The 15,536-nt window shown below is 38.9% G+C and overlaps 1 protein-coding gene across 1 annotated transcript in view; it reads left to right on the top strand.

Annotated features, from left to right (window-relative positions):
- Positions 1 to 15,536, top strand: part of LOC128641196 (uncharacterized) — a 287,350-nt gene that overhangs the window by 1,780 nt on the left and 270,034 nt on the right. The window lies entirely within an intron of this gene.

The raw sequence follows: 15,536 nt of genomic DNA, 5'->3' as shown, positions 1-15,536 counted from the left end.
GCCCATTTTTGGTGAACAACCTGGGTTGTCCTTGCTGATTGGTGGATAAATTCATCCACCAATAAAAAAGTGCTGTCCAGAGTACTTTAACCAAAAAAAAGCTTAGTTGCCTTCTTTTTCAAATAATGATAGCAAGAGAACGAAGAAAAATTGATAATAGGAGTAAACTAGAAAGTTGCTTAAAATTGCATGCTCTTTCTGAATTACAAAAGAAAACATTTGGGTACAGTGTCCCTTTAAACAATATGATAGCCAGTTCTATATGGGCAGGATGAGTATACCACACATGTTTGCTCAATTAGGTTTTTTTGTTTGTTTTAATATTCCAAAGGTTTGGGGTCTTTTTTTTCTTCTTTTTTTAACTCATTGAGAAACATTTGCTTTCCATTTTGCCTAGAATTTTATCTAAATATCAAGAAGAACACAATGGGAAATTATTTTTTTATAACAAGAAAGTGAATGCAACTTATTTCATTTTCTATAAAAGTGTTTGTAACTGTTCTCTGTAAATCATGAAACCGCTAAATGACGAGGTTTAAAATATCAGCAAAAGTTCCAAACTTCCCTATACAGAGTGCGGTTTGTTTGCTGAATATCTATTCATTTAACAATATGGTGACATGAGGTTCTAGGTATTGTAACACGATTTCTATCTAATGTAAAAAACACATACAAACCATCTTGGTTGCCAGTAAACAAGACTGAACCTCAAACAGTTAAATCATGATCCTGAAGGTGGGATTGCCGCTAGAAATCCTGATTAAGAAGATGAAATAACTGTAACTTACAATCATGAAAAATGTAAGTATGAAATAAAAGGAAATGTGAGAAAGGGATTGCTTGTTGTAGTCCCAATTTTTTTAATTTTCTCATATTTCCTACAGATCTTGTCAGATATACAAGATGTCTTATATATGTATATTAAATAATTATATATATATATATATATATATATATATATATATATATATATATATATATATATATATATATATATTTATAAAACATAATTTATGTAAGCACTTACCTGATAAATTCATTTCTTTCATATTGGCAAGAGTCCATGAGCTAGTGACGTATGGGATATAAAACCTACCAGGAGTTTCTCAAACCTCAAAATGCCTACAAATACACCCTCACCACACCCACAATTCAGTTTAACGAATAGCCAAGTAGTGGGGTGATAGAAAAAGGAGTAAAAAGCATTAAAAAAAGCAACTGGAAATATAATTGTGCTTTATACAAAAAAACATAACCACCATAAAAAGGGTGGGTCTCATGGACTCTTGCCAATATGAAAGAAATTAATTTATCAGGTAAGTTCTTACATAAATTATGTTTTCTTTCATGTAATTGGCAAGAGTCCATGAGCTAGTGATGTATGGGATAGCAATACCCAAGATGTGGTACTCCACAAAAGAGTCACTAGAGAGGGAGGGATAAAAATAAAAACAGCCATTTTCCGCTGAAAAAATTAAATCCACATCCAAAAAAATAAGTTTCTCTCATAATTGAAAAGAAAAAACTTAAAACATAAGCAGAGGAATCAAACTGAAACAGCTGCCTGAAGAACTTTTCTACCAAAAACAGCTTCCGAAGAGGCAAATACATCAAAACGGTAGAATTTAGTAAATGTATGCAAAGAAGACCAAGTTGCTGCTTCGCAAATCTGATCAACTGAAGCTTCTTCTTTAAAGCCCATGAAGTGGAAACTGATCTAGAACAATGAGCTGTGATTCTCTGAGGCGGGTACTAACCCGACTCCAAATAAGCCTGATGAATCAAAAGCTTTAGCCAAGATGCCAAGGAAATGGTAGAAGCTTTCTGACCTTTCCTAGAACCAGAAAAGACAACAAATAGACTAGAAGTCTTCCTGAAATCTTTAGTAGATTCAACATAATATTTCAAAGCTCTTACAACATCCAGAGAATGTAAGGATCTCTCCAAAGAATTATTAGGATTAGAACATAAAGAGGGAACAACAATTTCGCTATTAACGTTATTAGAATTCACAACTTTAGGTAGAAATTTAAATGAAGTCCGCAAAACAACTGCCTTATCCTGATGGGAAATCAGAAAAGGAGATTCACAAGTAAGAGCAGATAATTCGGAAACTCATTTAGCAGAAGAGATTGCCAAAAGGAACAACACTTTCCAAGAAAGTAGTTTAATATCCAAAGAATGCATAGGGGGTGGTAGTTATCAAGCCGTCAACCTCAAATACGCTGGAAATCCGCAGCGTATTTGTGGCGAGGCTGATTCACCTTAGTTATCAAAGGCTACAGACCGGCAAAAGTAGAATTTTGTGACGTAAACTTCGATCCGCCGGACTCAGTCTGACACAGATCGATTCTTACATCACTCCAGATGTTCCGCACACAAGTGCGGCACAATCTGACTACTTTTGCTAGTTATCAAATGACTAGCAGGTACGCTCGGCACTTTTCCGGCCCAGCGTACCTGGTTTTCAATCCGCCGCCCTGGAGGCGGCGGATCCCATAGGAATCAATGGGAGTCTGACCATAGGGAAAGTACAAGTTCGCTGCTGCTAGACATCCCATTGATTCCTATGGGAAATGTCTGCACCTAACACCCTAACATGCACCCCGAGTCTAAACACCCCTAATCTGCCCCCCCCCTACACCGCCGCAACTAAATAAATATATTACCCCCTAAACCGCCACTCCCGGAGCCCACCGCAAGCTACTCTATACATATTAACCCCTAAACCGCCGCTCCTGCACACCGCCGCAACCTACATTATACCTAGTAACCCCTATCCCGCCCCCCCTATACCGCCGCCCTCTATAAAAAAGTTATTAACCCCTAATCTGCCCCCCCTACACCTTCGCCACCTATAATACATTTATTAACCCCTATCCTGCCCCCCCTACACCGCCGCCACTGTAATAAAATTATTAACCCCTAAACCTAAGTCTAACACTAACCCTAACACCCCCCTAACTTAAATATTAATTAAATAAATCTAAATAATATTTCTATTATTAACTAAATGAATCCTATTTAAAACTAAATACTTATCTTTAAAATAAACCCTAATATACCTACAATATAAATAATAATTATATTGTAGCTATCTTAGGATTTATTTTTATTTTACAGGCATCTTTAAATTTATTTTAACTAGGTACAATAGCTATTAAATAGTTATTAACTATTTAATAGCTTACCTAGCTAAAATAAAGAGAAATTTACCTGTAAAATAAAAACTAACCTAAGTTACAATTACACCTAACACTACACTATACTTTAATAAATTATTCCTATTTAAAACTAAATACTTACCTGTAAAATAAACCCTAATATAGCTACAATATAATTAATAATTACATTGTAGCTATTTTATATTTATTTTACAGGTAACTTTGTATTTATTTTAGCTAGTTAGAATAGTTATTAAATAGTTATTAACTATTTAATAACTACCTAGCTAAAAGAAATACAAAATTACCTGTAAAATAAATTCTAACCTAAGTTACAATTAAACCTAACACTACACTATCATTAAATTAATTAAATAAATTAACTACAAATAACTACAATTAAATACAATTACATAAACTAACTAAAGTACAAAAAATAAAAAAAGCTAAGTTACAAAAAATAAAAAACATAAGTTACAAACATTTAAAAAATATTACAACAATTTTAAGCTAATTACACCTAATCTAAGCCCATTAATAAAATAACAAAGCCCCCCAAAATAAAAACATTCCCTACCCTATTCTACATTAAAAAAGTTCAAAGCTCTTTTACCTTACCAGCCCTTAAAAGGGCCTTTTGTGGGGCATGCCCCAAAGAAAACTGCTCTTTTGCCTGCAAAAGAAAAATACAACCCCCCCAACATTAAAACCCACCACCCACATACCCCTAATCTAACCCAAACCCCCCTTAAAATAACCTAACACTAATCCCCTGAAGATCATCCTACCTTGAGTCGTCTCCACTCAGCCGAGCCACCGATGGAACTGAAGAGGAAATCCGGAGCGCCAGAAGTGATCCTCCAAGGGGCGCTGAAAAAGTCTTCCATCCGATGAAGTGATCATCCAAGCGGCGCTGAAGAAGTCTTCCATCCGGCCGATGTCATCTTCCAAGCGGCGCTGAAGATCATCTTCCATCCGGGCGATGTCATCTTCCAAGCTGGGTCATCAATCTTCTTGCTTCAGGATCGATCTTCATCCCGCCGACGCGGAACATCCTTCTTCCCCGATGGACTAACAACGAATGAAGGCTCCTTTAAGGGACGTCATCCAAGATGGCGTCCCTTCAATTCCGATTGGCTGATAGGATTCTATCAGCCAATCGGAATTAAGGTAGGAAAAATCTGATTGGCTGATTGAATCAGCCAATCAGATTGAGATTGCATTCTATTGGCTGATCGGAACAGCCAATAGAATGCAATCTCAATCTGATTGGCTAATTCAATCAGCCAATCAGATTTTTCCTACCTTAATTCCGATTGGCTGATAGAATCCTATCAGCCAATCGGAATTGAAGGGACGCCATCTTGGATGACGTCCCTTAAAGGAGCCTTCATTCGTCGTTAGTCCGTCGGGGAAGAAGGATGTTCCTCGTCGGCGGGATGAAGATCGATCCTGAAGCAAGAAGATTGAAGACCCCGCTAGGAAGATGACATCGCCCGGATGGAAGATGATCTTCAGCGCCGCTTGGAAGATGACATCGGCCGGATGGAAGACTTCTTCAGCGCCGCTTGGAGGATCACTTCATCGGATGGAAGACTTCTTCAGCGCCCCTTGGAGGATCACTTCTGGCGCTCCGGATTTCCTCTTCAGTCCATCGGTGGCTCGGCTGAGTGAAGACGACTCAAGGTAGGATGATCTTCAGGGGATTAGTGTTAGGTTATTTTAAGGGGGGTTTGGGTTAGATTAGGGGTATGTGGGTGGTGGGTTTTAATGTTGGGGGGGTTGTATTTTTCTTTTAAAGGCAAATGAGCAGTTTTCTTTGGGGCATGCCCCACAATAGGCCCTTTTAAGGGCTGGTAAGGTAAAAGAGCTTTGAACTTTTTTAATGTAGAATAGGGTAGGGAATGTTTTTATTTTGGGGGGCTTTGTTATTTTATTAGGGGGCTTAGATTAGGTGTAATTAGCTTAAAATTGTTGTAATATTTTTTAAATGTTTGTAACTTATGTTTTTTATTTTTTGTAACTTAGCTTTTTTTATTTTTTGTACTTTAGTTAGTTTATGTAATTGTATTTAATTGTAGTTATTTGTAGTTAATTTATTTAATTAATTTAATGATAGTGTAGTGTTAGGTTTAATTGTAACTTAGGTTAGGATTTATTTTACAGGTAATTTTGTATTTCTTTTAGCTAGGTAGTTATTAAATAGTTAATAACTATTTAATAACCATTCTAACTAGCTAAAATAAATACAAAGTTACCTGTAAAATAAATATAAATCCTAAAATAGCTACAATGTAATTATTAATTATATTGTAGCTATCTTAGGGTTTATTTTACTGGTAAGTATTTAGTTTTAAATAGGAATAATTTATTAAAGTATAGTGTAGTGTTAGGTGTAATTGTAACTTAGGTTAGTTTTTATTTTACAGGTAAATTTCTCTTTATTTTAGCTAGGTAAGCTATTAAATAGTTAATAACTATTTAATAGCTATTGTACCTAGTTAAAATAAATTGAAAGTTACCTATAAAATAAAAATAAATCCTAAGATAGCTACAATATAATTATTATTTATATTGTAGGTATATTAGGGTTTATTTTATAGGTAAGTATTTAGTTTTAAATAGGATTCATTTAGTTAATAATAGAAATATTATTTAGATTTATTTAATTAATATTTAAGTTAGGGGGGTGTTAGGGTTAGTGTTAGACTTAGGTTTAGGGGTTAATAAATTTATTACAGTGGCGGCAGTGTAGGGGGGGCAGGTTAGGGGTTAATACATTTATTATAGGTGGCGACGGTGTAGGGGGGGCAGATTAGTGGTTAATAAATTTAATATAGGTTGCGGCAGGGTCCGGGAGCGGCGGTTTAGGGGTTAAACTATTTATTTAGTTGCGGCAAGGTGCGGGATCAGCAGGATAGGGGTTAATAACTTTATTATAGAGGGCGACGGTATAGGGGGGGCAGGATAGGGGTTACTAGGTATAATGTAGGTTGCGGCGGTGTCCGTGAGCGGAGGTTTAGGGGTTACTACATTTATAATAGTTGCGGCGGGGTCTAGGGGTTAGTAACTTTATTTAGTTGCGGGGGGCTCCGGGGGCGCCGGTATAGGGGGTAGAACAGTGTAGTTTAGTGTGGGTGCTTAGTGACAGGCTAGTAATAAAGCTGTGAAAAAGCCGAAGAGCAGCAAGATCGGATGAGTGATAACTCTCACAGTCCGCTGTTCATCGCCCCGTACTTGGTGCGCGGCTTTTTGACAGATTTATTGATAACTTAGGCGTATTTTTTCAGGTCCGCGGCGGCGAAGGTAGGCGAGCTTAGGCGGGCGTATTGGGCCGGCAAAGGTAGGAAAGTTGACACGATGATAACTACCCCCTATAGGCTCAAAAGGAGGAGCCTGTAAAGCCTACAAAACCAAATTAAGACTCCAAGGAGGATGATGATTGACATATGCCACAGTTGTGCTATTTTATGTCTGAAAATAAATGAATGGTTCTCTCTTCAACAGAGGCCAAACCTGAAGAGCCCTGAAAATAGCATGGAGTTCTAAAATATTGATTGGTAATCTCGCCTCTTGAGATTTCCAAACCCCTTGTGCTGTCAGAGATCCCCAGACAGCTCCCCAACCTGAAAGACTTGCATCTGTTGTGATTACAGTCCAGGTTGGACGAACAAAAGAGGCCTCTTGAACTATAAGATGGTGATCCAACCACCAAGTCAGAGAGAGTTGAACATTGGGATTTAAGGATATTAATTGTGATATCCTTTTATAATCCCTGCACCATTCATTCATCATACAAAGCTGGAGAGGTCTCATATGAAAACGAGCAAAGGGAATCGCGTCCAATGCTGCAGTCATGAGACCTAAAACTTCCATGCACATAGCCACTGAAGGGAATGATTGAGACTGAAGGTTTCAACAAGCTGAAACTAATTTTATTTGCCTCTTGTCTGTTAGAGACAGAGTCATGGACACTGAATCTATCTGGAAACCTAAAAAGGTGACCCTTGTCTGAGGAATCAAGGAACTTTTTGGTAAATTGATCCTCCAACCATGTTTTTGAAGAAACACTAGTTGATTTGTGTGATATTCGGCAGAATGTAATTACTGAGCTAGTACCAAGATATCGTCCAATTAAGGAAACACCACAATACCCTGTTCTCTGATTACAGAGAGTAGGGCCCCGAGAACATTTGAAAAAAATCTTGGAGCTGTCGCTAGGCCAAATGGAAGTGCAACAAATTGGTAATGCTTGTCTAGAAAAGAGAATCTCAGAAACCGATAGTGGTCTGGATGAATCGGAATATAAAGCTATGCATCCTACAATTTTATCGTGGACATATATTGACCTCGCTAAACAAAAGACAGAATAGTCCTTATAGTCACCATTTTGAAAGTTGGCACTCTTACAAAACGGTTCAAAATTTTCAGATTTTCAGATCCAGAACTGGCCTGAATTAATTTTCTTTTTTTGGGACAATGAATAGATTTGAATAAAACCCCAGACCCTGTTCCTGAAACGGAACTGGTATGATTACCCCTGAAAGCTCTAGATCTGAAACACACTTCAGAAAAGTCTGAACCTTCACTGGGTTTGCTGGAACATGTGAGAGAAAAAATTCTTCTCATAGGAGGTCTTACTCTGAATCCTATTCGATACCCTTGAGAAACAATACTCTGAATCCATTGATTTTGGACAGAATCTGCCCAAATTTTTTGGAAAAATTTTAATCTGCCCCCCACCAGCTGAGCTGGAATGAGGGCTGCACCTTCATGTGGACTTGGGGGCTGGTTTTAGTTTCTTAAAAGGCTTGACTTTATTCCAACTTGAAAAAGGTTTCCAATTGATTCTTTGGGGGAAGGATTGGCTTTCTGTTCCTTATTCTGATGAAAGGAACGACAGCGATTAGAAGCTTTAGATTTACCCTTAGATCTTTTATCCTGAGGTAAAAAAAACTCCCCTCCCCCCAGTGACAGTTGAAATAATTGAATCCAACTGAGAATCAAATAAATTGTTACCTTGGAAAGACAGAGATAGTAATCTAGACTTAGATACCATGTCATCTAAAATAGCTAGATACATAGATTTAACATCAATATTGATGATATCAAAAATAGCATCACAGATAAAATGATTAGCATGTTGAAGCAAGCGAACAATGCTATACAAATCAGGATCTGTTTTCTGTTGAGCTAAGCTTTCCAACCAAAAAGTTGATGCAGCTGCAGCATCAGCCATGGGTATAGCAGGCCTAAGAATGCAGCCAGAAAATAAATAATCTTTCCTTAGATAAGATTCAAGTTTCCTATCTAAAGGTTCCTTAAAAGAACTACTATCTTTCATAGGAATAGTAGTACGTTTGGCATGAGTAGAAATAGCCCCATCAACCTTGGGGATTTTTTCCCAAAACTCCAACATAACTGCTGGCAAATGATACAACTTTTTAAACCTAGAAGAAGGAATAAAAGAAGTACCAGGGTTATTCCATTCCTTTGAAATCATATCAGAAATAGCATCAGGAACTGGAAAACCCTCTAGAGTAACCACAGGAGGTTTATAAACAGAATTTAAACGTTTACTAGTTTTAGTATCAAGAGGACTAGTTTCCTTAATATCCAAAGTAATCAACACCTCTTTTAACAAGTAGCAAATATACTCCATCTTAAAGAGATAAGTAGATTTGTCAGTGTCAATATCTGAGGTAGAATCTTCTGAACCAGATAGATCCTCATCAGAGGAGGATAATTCAGTATGTTGTCGGTCATTTGAAATTTCATCATCTTTATGAGAAGTTTTAAAAGACCTTTTACGTTTATAAGAAGGTGGAATAACAGACAAAGGCTTCTGAATCGCATCAGCAATAAAACATTTTATATTCACAGGGATATCATGTACATTAGATGTTGAAGGAACAAAAGGCATTGTACTTGTACTGATGGATACATTCTCTGCATGTAAAAGCTTATCATGACAACTGTAACATACTACAGCTGGAGATATAATCTCTGCTAACTTACAACAGATACACTTAGCTTTGGTAGAACTGTTATCATGCAGCAGGGTTCCAACAGTGGTTTCTGAGTCAGGATCAGATTGAAACATCTTGCAGAGGAAAAAAACAACATATAAAGCAAAATTATTCATTTCCTTATATGGCAGTTTCAGGAATGGGAAAAAAATGCAAACAGTATAGCCCTCTGAGCATAAAAAAGGCAAGAGGCGTTTAGGAAGTGGGGTTTAAATAATTATCTGCTAGATTACGAGTTGTGCGTTAGGCTGAAAAAGCAGCGTTAACAGGTCCTAACGCTGCTTTTTCCCTACCGCTGCTATTACGAGTCTTGCAGGTTTAGGGGCACCGCACACTTCTTTGGCCTTACCGCAAAACGACTTACGTAAACTTCGTAAACCCTTTTTTCTATGGGACTTCCATAGCGCTGGTATTACGAGTCTGTCCTGGGAGGCCAAAAAGTGAGCGGTACACCCTCTACCTCCAAGATCCCTAACGCATTTTAAAGTCAGTAATTATGAGTTTTACACTACAAAGCCGTTGCATAAAACTCATAACTAAAGTGCTAAAAAGTACACTAACACCCATAAACTACCTATTAACCCCTAAACCGAGGCCCTCCCGCATCGCAAACACTATTATAAAAATTTTAACCCCTAATCTGCCGCTCTGGACATCGCCGCCACTAGAATAAACATATTAACCCCTAAACCGCCGCACTCCCACCTCGCAAACACTAGTTAAATTTTTTTAACCCCTAATCTGCCACCCCTAACATCGCCGCCACCTACATTATACTTATTAACCCCTAATCTGCCGCTCTGGACATCGCCGCCACCTACATTATACTTAGTAACCCCTAAACTGCTGCCCCCAACATCGCTGACACCTACATTATTTTTTTAACCCCTAATTTGCCGCCGCCAATGTTGCTGCCACTATTCTAAATTTATTAACCCCTAAACCAAAGTCTAACCCTAACCCTAACACCCCCTAACTTAAATATAATTTAAATAAATCTAAATACAAATTACTATCATTAACTAAATTATTCCTATTTAAAACTAAATACTTACCTATAAAATAAACCCTAAGCTAGCTACAATATAACTAATAGTTACATTATATCTAGTTTAGGGTTTATTTTTATTTTACAGGCAAGTTTGTATTTATTTTAACTAGGTACAATAGTTATTAAATAGTTATTAACTATTTAATAACTACCTAGCTAAAATAAATACAAATTGACCTGTAAAATAAAACCTAACCAAAGTTACACTAACACCTAACCTAACACTACAATTAAATAAATTAACTAAATTAAAAACAATTACATAAATTAAATTAAATTAGCTAAATTACAAAACAAACCCACTAAATTACAGAAAATAAAAAACAAATTACAGATCTTTAAACTAATTACACCTAATCTAATAGCCCTATCAAAATAAAAAAAATAAAAATCCCAAAATAAAAAAAACCCTAGCCTAAACTAAACTATCAATAGCCTTTTGCGGGGCATTGCCCAAAAGTAATCAGCTCTTTTACCTGTAAAAAAAAAATACAAACAACCCCCAAAAAGTAAAACCCACCACCCACACAACCAACCCCCCAAATAAAACCCTAACTAAAAAAACCTAAGCTCCACATTGCCCTGAAAAGTACATTTGGATGGGCATTGCCCTTAAAAGGGCAGTTAACTCTTTTGCGGCCCAAACCCTAATCTAAAATATAAAACCCACCCAATACTCTCTTAAAAAAACCTAACACTAACCCCCTGAAGATCGACTTACTGTTCTGAAGACCGGACATCCATCCTCAAGGAAGCGGCAGAAGTCTTTATCTAACCGGGCCGAAGTCCTCAACGAAGCCGTGAGAAGTCTTCATTCAAGGAGGGCAAAGTGGTCCTCCAGACGGGCAGAAGTCTTCATCCAGACGGCATCTTCTATCTTCATCCATCCAATGCGGAGCAGCTCCATCTTCAAGACATCCGACGTGGAGCATCCTCTTCTTCCGACGACTACCCGACGAATGAAGGTTCCTTTAAGTGACGTCATCCAAGATGGCGTCCCTTAGATTCCGATTCTATCAGCCAATCGGAATTAAGGTAGAAAAAATCCTATTGGCTGATGCAATCAGTCAATAAGATTGAGCTTGCATTCTATTGGCTGATTGGAACAGCCTGTGAGGATTCTTACACAACATGTATGTACCTTTAAGCAGCTACCTGCATTCTCTTAGCCCTGCCTACAGAGTCTTTAAATCACCTGTTCGCCCAACGACAGGTGCTTAGTATTTTGTTGTTTTTTGACAGAGCATGTTCTGCTCATACTGAGCTCCTTTGTATCCTCCTGAGGAATATACCTAAACCGCTTATTTGGATTACAATTCTAATCAAGTCCTCACTACTGAAAGACTTTGTTTATTGCAAGCAGGTTGTCTCCTATCTTTTACCACTCACGGCTCTTGTCGATTAACCGTGTGAGGATTAACATCACGGCTTATACGTCCCTCTTCAAAACCCCAGACTTCCTTCATGAGTCCTCTACATTGTATAGCCAGGTTAAACTTACCTGCCGTGAACATTGAAGCGGAGCCGCAATTATCCCCCCCGCTGAAGACCGGGGGCTCGTCTGTTTCCAGCGCTGTCAATCAAGCAGCGCATCAGCGTGTGACTCCTCCCCAGCCTTCCGCTCAAGACCTCAGAACGCTGCTAGCTACAGCACATGTGACAGGTAAAGGAACTGTTACCTCAGGCAAGAATCCTCTATTGGGAAATAGCGTTACTTGAATCTCTATGAGAACCTTCTATTGGGAACTTTTGTTACGCTTGTAGCCCTCAAAGAATCCTCAATTGGGAACATTAGTTACATTTGTTTCTCTTTGTGTGTAAACCCAAATGGGTAACTCCTTAAATAACCAATCTGTGACTTTAGCCGTGTCAGTAGAATTAACTGACTCCAGCCCTCCTGGGATCTCTGTACAGCTAACTTGGTCAACGTATTCAGAATCATTACTTCATATTAAATCACTCTCCTATCATCAATTGATATCACTGACAGCTATAGTGATATTATACCAAGAGGGTGAAACATTCTAACTATTTACCTATCAGTTCTGCAGCTGAGTTTCACAAGCCAGAAAGTCTGTTCAACTGCATTACATAATACTAAGCCGAGAGCATGGAACCAGCAGAACTTCCCCAAGTGGTCTACAACTTATCTCAGAAGGTAGATCAAATTGCTCACGCAGTAAGAGAACTACAGATTGAAAATAAGACTCTAAAAGAATTATTCAAGGACTCAATAGCTGCTAGATCAGCTCATGATTCTGCACCTGAACCCCAAATTTCTCTCCCTGAGACTTTCAGCGGAAATAGACGCAATTACAAACAATTCAAAAATGCCTGTCACTTACTTTTTACTCTGCGTCCTAAAACCTATACCACAGAGAAAATACGAGTTCTGACTGTTATCACGTTCCTCAGAGGGGAGCCCAGGGTTTGGGCAGACAATCTTTGTGAACATGAGGATTCTGCCCTTGCCACTCTAGAATCATTCTTCAGTCTTATGGATGAACTTTACTCAGACAAAAACACTCAATTGACCGCTGAGGCTCATATGAGAGACCTCAAACAGGGTAAGAGGCCCGTAGAAGAATATATTGCGGAGTTCAAACTCTACGCGGCTGATTCGCTCTGGAGTCCCATAGCACTCCGTAACCAATTCCGATTAGGTTTGGCGGAGAATCTGAAGGATGAATTGACAAGGATTGAACTACCTCCTACCCTAGAAGCTTTGATGAAGATCTCCTCTCAAATTGATAGAAGACTTAGAGAGAGACGTGGAGAGAAGTTACATACTGATTTATACACTAAGCATACAGCTACTACTCCCTCAAGCCAAACTAAACCCCCACTACCAACTTCTGTTCCGATGGAGATAGGGGTAGTTAGAGGACCTCTATCAAGCGAAGAGAGGATGAGGCGTAAAACTAGGAACCTCTGCATGTACTGTGGAGATCCAACCCACTCAGTCTACCAATGTCCTATCCTCCAAAAGAATAAGAAAAGTAAGTCCTCCATTATTTGTTCCTCCCATGAGGTACATAAACAATCCACTTTCTGTAACCTCTCTCTATTCTTGCAGTGGGACCAGAAAAGAATACCAGCTGAAGCCATCATTGATTCCGGGGCTTTCGGAAACTTTATCGACTCCCAGCTTGTAAAATTAAATTAAATACCACTTGTGTTGAAAGCAATACCACTTGTACTTCGTGTTATTGATGGCTCCACCATACGTAATGGCCCTATAACACATCATACGGTGCCTTTAAGAGTTGTTACAGAAAAGGGCCATACTGAATTCATATCCTTCGATGTCTTGCCTTCTCCTCACTTCCCCATAGTTTTAGGTATCACATGGTTAAAAGTACATGAGCCTTCCATAGTCTGGACCTCCTCGAAGATATCTTTCAATTCTTAATATTGTCACAACACCTGCTTCCCACAGCAGCATCTTCTACATACCCTTCCTGATCCACTGGTTTTACCAGACTGTTACAAAGATTTCGCTGACGTATTCAGTAAGACAGAAGCTGACACCCTTCCACCCCATCGTCCATATGATTGCCCCATCCAACTCCAACCGGGAGCAAGCATACCATTTGGGCATATCTATCCATTGAATGAAACCGAACTGGCACATCTCAAGAACTATCTCGAGGAAAACCTCAAGAGTGGATTTATAAGACCTTCCACTTCCCCCGCTGGAGCCGGCATCTTCTTTGTGAGGAATAAGGATGAATCACTTAGACCTATCATCGACTATTGAGAGCTTAACAAGAAGACCATAAAGAATCGTTATCCGTTGCCTTTGATTCCGGAGATGATTGAACGCTTATCTGACGCTACCATATTCTCCAAGCTTGACCTCAGAGGAGCATACAATTTGGTACGGATACAGGAGGGTCATGAGTGGTTAACAGCCTTCCGCACTAGATACGGGCTGTTTGAATACCTGGTGATGCCTTTTGGATTGTGAAATGCTCCGGCGACTTTCCAACATTTTATAAATGACATTTTCAGAGATTTGCTGGATGTCTGTATGGTCGTATACCTCGACGACATTTTAATCTATTCCAAAACCTTAGAGGATCACATCAAACATCTCCGCTGGGTACTCACCAGACTTCGAACACACAAGCTTTACGCCAAGGCAGGGAAGTGTCATTTCCATTGTACAGAAATATCGTTTCTGGGTTATGACATCTCCCCAGATGGTATAAAGATGCAACATAAGAAAGTAGATACTGTGATGGATTGGCCTCAACCAGCCAACAGAAAGGATCTACAACGCTTTCTTGGATTCTCCAACTACTATCGAAAATTCATCAAGGGATTCTCCAAGATAGTAAAACCTTTAACTCAACTCACATCCCAGACCAAACCGTTTAATTGGACCAAGGAAGTTTCCACAGCTTTTGAATACCTCAAGAATAGTTTCTCTACAGCACCTATACTCCGGTTCCCTGATGCCTCCTTGCCCTACATCCTTGAAGTTGACTCATCTGACTTTGCCATAGGGGCTGTACTCTCACAACGTCTGTCTATATCGGAACCCTTGCACCCGGTTTCCTTCTTCTCTAAAACTATGTCTCCGGCTGAGATGAATTATACTATAGGAGACAAGGAACTCCTCGCCATTCGTAGAGCTTTGGAGAACTGGAGACATTTACTGGAGGGAGCAAAGTTTCCTGTCACCATTTATACAGATCATAAAAATCTCCAATTCCTCCAGAATAATAAAACCTTATCTGCACGACAGGTCCGTTGGAGTCTTTATTTCTCCAGGTTTGACTTCATTATACAATACAGACCAGCCAACAAGAACGGGAAGGCCGATGCTCTCTCTAGGAGAGACGCTAGACCTCCCATAAACCAAGAGATTCAATCTGTGATTCCCCAAGAACGTTTCATAGGTTTCACTGCCCCTTTTTTATCTGAGATCAAGAGATATCAAAGACAAGACGACGACAGTACACGTTATCATCTAGAGAACAAAGATGGTTTCCTCTATCACCAGGATAAGCTCTATGTAACTCTAGCTCTACGGAACCAGGTCCTGAAATATCATCACGACATACCTACCTCAGGTCATCCAGGTGTCAGGCGTACTATGGACTTACTAAACCGTAACTACTGGTGGCCCAAGATGAAGCAAACGGTTGTGGATTACGTTGGTACCTGTTCCACCTGTATTACCTCAAAGAATGAGAGGTTAAGACCATATGGACTTTTAATGTCCTTACCCATTCCTAGCCATCCCTGGGAACAAATAAGTATGGATTTTATTGTTGAGTTGCC

This window comes from Bombina bombina, chromosome 10 (assembly GCF_027579735.1).
Source record: "Bombina bombina isolate aBomBom1 chromosome 10, aBomBom1.pri, whole genome shotgun sequence".
Taxonomy (NCBI): Eukaryota; Metazoa; Chordata; class Amphibia; order Anura; family Bombinatoridae; genus Bombina; species Bombina bombina.
This window is presented reverse-complemented; position numbering and strand designations above follow the sequence as displayed.